Genomic DNA, 3,402 nt, shown 5'->3' with positions numbered 1-3,402 from the left:
TTCCATAGAGGCAGGTCCCTGGTGGAGATCTCCTTCCTCCTCCCCAGATGTTTGGGATTACGCTTTGCAAAAAATTAACTGAATTTGAAATAGGATAGCTATATAGAAAAGAAGACTGTAACTTCTTGGCTGTCACTTTTGGTTTCACAACTTTTTTCATCCTTGCTCCTGGCCTTTTTGGCGGCCACACTCTTTTTACGGCTTGGCTGTTTTGGTTTAGATATCACTTCCTTTTTATAATTGCAAGCCACTGGTTTGGGGCTTCCTTTTAACTTGTTTTTTACAGGAATTGTTGATCAAGACAAAGAATTTCTATGTGTTTACAGCTATATAGTTTGTCCATATCTAATCAAATTTTAAGTGCATATAAAACTGATTATCACTTAGGTAATAAGGTGACTTATTATGTAGCAGAACTCTCTACAGGATGACTTGTTTGTACTCCACACAGGGTGACTGGTTTGGAAGCGGGGTGAAATATAGCTGAACTCTCTACAGAATAATTTGTAATGTAGCTGAACTTCCTACAGGTTGACTTTGTTTACCTGAACTCTCTACAGGGTAACTTATTTGTTGTTGAACTGTGTAGCTGAAATTTCTACAGGGTGACTTGTTTGTGGCTGAACTCTTCCCATGGTGACTTAATCATAGCTGATCTCTCTACAAGGTGACTTGTAACATAGCTGAACTCTACTGCAGGGTGAATTTTTGCAACTGAAACCTCTACAGAGTGACTTTTTGTGGCCGAACTCTCTACAGGGTAACTTGTTAAGGCTGAACTATCTAGGTTGACTTGCTGCATGTGCAGCTAAGCTCTCAGTCAAGCTACAGGTGCCTTGTTTTGTTGTTGCGCAACTCTTTACAGGATGATTTATTTGTAACTAAACTCTATTCATGGTGACTTGAAAATAATGTAGTTGAACTCTCTAGATGCGGGTAACTTGTTTATACTAATACAATGACTATAATAATCACCTATACGGCACTCATTCCAGGGCCATAGCCAGACTTTTAACTGGGTACTGCGTGGTTTCTTGGATGAAAAGTGAACCTCTTGTAAATGTTTATATCAGACATGCAAAGCTAGGGGGATTTGGGGGCAAGCCACAGCAGGAATTTTTTTGAAAATACTGAGATACTTCGCTACAAAATGTTGGACTTTATTACTAAAATTGTGGGCCTTTTAACAGAAATTGTGCACATTTTACTGACTAGCTTTTATTTGTAATGCACAGAATTGAGTATAGCATGCAAGTACAGATACAATTGATTAAATTTTCTAAAAGTAGTTTAAAATGATTGAAGTCTGGTGAACTAATAATTCCTTCTGGGAGGGAGTTCCATACTCTGATGCATGTGGTGGATGGGAAGAAGGAGTGCAGATATGTGTTTGTTCTAGCTGCCAGCTGTGGATATCTCATGCTGTGACCTCGGGTGGTTGAAGATTGACTGGATAAAACATGGTCATGTGGTACTGAGATTATTTATGATTTTGTAAAACATATTTAGCTTGGCTTGATTTCTTCTGAGCTTGAGAGTGGGCCAGTTCAAGTAGTTTATGTTGTGAGAGTGGGCCAGTTCAAGCTGTTCTGTTAAAATTGTTATGCACAAACCTTGCGGAGCAGCGTTGGACCATTTTAATTCTGTTTACTATATATCTCCAACTAGATGGGGAGACCAGACAGTTGAAGCATACTCTAGTATGGGGAAAATGTAGGTTGTGTAACAAGCTGATATGGTTGGCACTGATTAAGATTTCTTTGTAAGAAAGCTCTGGTGGAATTGGCTTAGTTGGTAGTCTAGTTGATGTGTTCAGACCATGAGAGATTACTTTTAATGGTAATTCCAAGGTATTTGGCACTATTGGTTTGTTGATTAACTGAGTCACAGATTGAGTATCTTGCAATTGACGGTAAAGGATGTGTCTTATGGGTGATAGTTAGATGCATACATTTTGAAGAGTTAAAGCTCATTAACTATTTTTCTGCCCATTTAGATAAAGTATCCAAGTCTCTTTGTAACATTGCTATATCTTAAGGTGTGTGGATGATTATATTATATTAAAAGTTGTCATCTGCATATATATAGCTTATAATACCATACCTGTTTCACTGCCCGTACAAAAGTCTCAATAGTAGCAGTGAAATTTATCCCGTATTTCACTGACAGCAGTGAAAAAGTTGTAATTGCAATTTCATTGGCTAGAATTTATGTTAACAATGTAGCGCCAATTAGTGTCGACGCGTGTTTAGTACATAGTGACAAATTGCGTACATAGCAAAGCTAATGCACGGCATGCGCATATGCAGCGAGTATGGTATTAACTGGGAATAGCATGGGTAGCAGTGAAATTTGGGATAAATACCACTCTTGTTGTATTGGAAATGGTAAATTTCACTCGGCTTCGCCTCGTGAAATTTATCCCCATTTCCAATACAACACTCGTGATATTTATCCCAAATTTCACTGCTACCCATGCTATTACTAGTACATATGGGATGAGACAGTAGAAGGAAGATCATTAATATGCAACAAGAACAAAAGAGGTCCCAGGACAGAGTCCTGGGGCACACCTGTACTACTAGTGATATTACAACTTGTTGTGTCTTTATTACAGGGCCCTGAATTCCATAACGTGCAAGCTTTAACTAACTGCTGATGTGCTACCTTATCAAAAGCGTTGGAGAAATCCAATAATATAACATCGATTTGTGCCCCAGTGTCAATATGCCATGAAAATTCTTCAATAGTGGTAAGGGGTTGGCTATCACATCCAAACGATGTTTTCTAAAGCCATGCTGGTCACTACAAAGCAATGGATGCACATGCATGTCAGGTGGTAGTTAGACAGACATGTGCAGTTACCTTTCTTGCTGAATGATAAAGGTTCAATGTTTAAATTATTATTCTTAATCAACATTCATTCTTGGCTGCTTCAGATATCAGGTGTTTCAGTTGTCAATTACTTTTATTTTCATGTGTGCACCTGTTTTACAGCCTAGGATGGTGTTCTTGCATGGATTAAAAACATAACTAATTACAGTTAGTTATATTAAGAGTGATTCTTGGCCTCTCCAGATATCAGCTCTTTTAAGTTACCAGTTATTTTTAATTTCATGAGGTCTTCTCTACAACTGAGCTGTTTTACATTGGGTTAAAAGTACTTGCAGTTTCTTGGATGTGCCTTTTTTTTACAGCGAAGGTGTTTTTGAGGTAGTTTATTTATTTAATAAGGCCTTACAGCACAACTACTGAAGGTCTGTAGGACACCTGGTATATAGATAGCTACATGTGCATGGTGAAAACTAAAAGGTATCACATTAATGTGGGTCTGCTGGCTGGCCCTTTCAATGGATGAATTCATAATAACAAAAGTTGCCCCTAGTAACCTGAATTGTAGGG

Source organism: Dysidea avara, chromosome 7, assembly GCF_963678975.1.
Source record: "Dysidea avara chromosome 7, odDysAvar1.4, whole genome shotgun sequence".
Lineage (NCBI taxonomy): Eukaryota > Metazoa > Porifera > Demospongiae > Dictyoceratida > Dysideidae > Dysidea > Dysidea avara.
The sequence above is the reverse complement of the archived record's forward strand: the minus strand, read 5'-3'. Positions refer to the sequence as shown.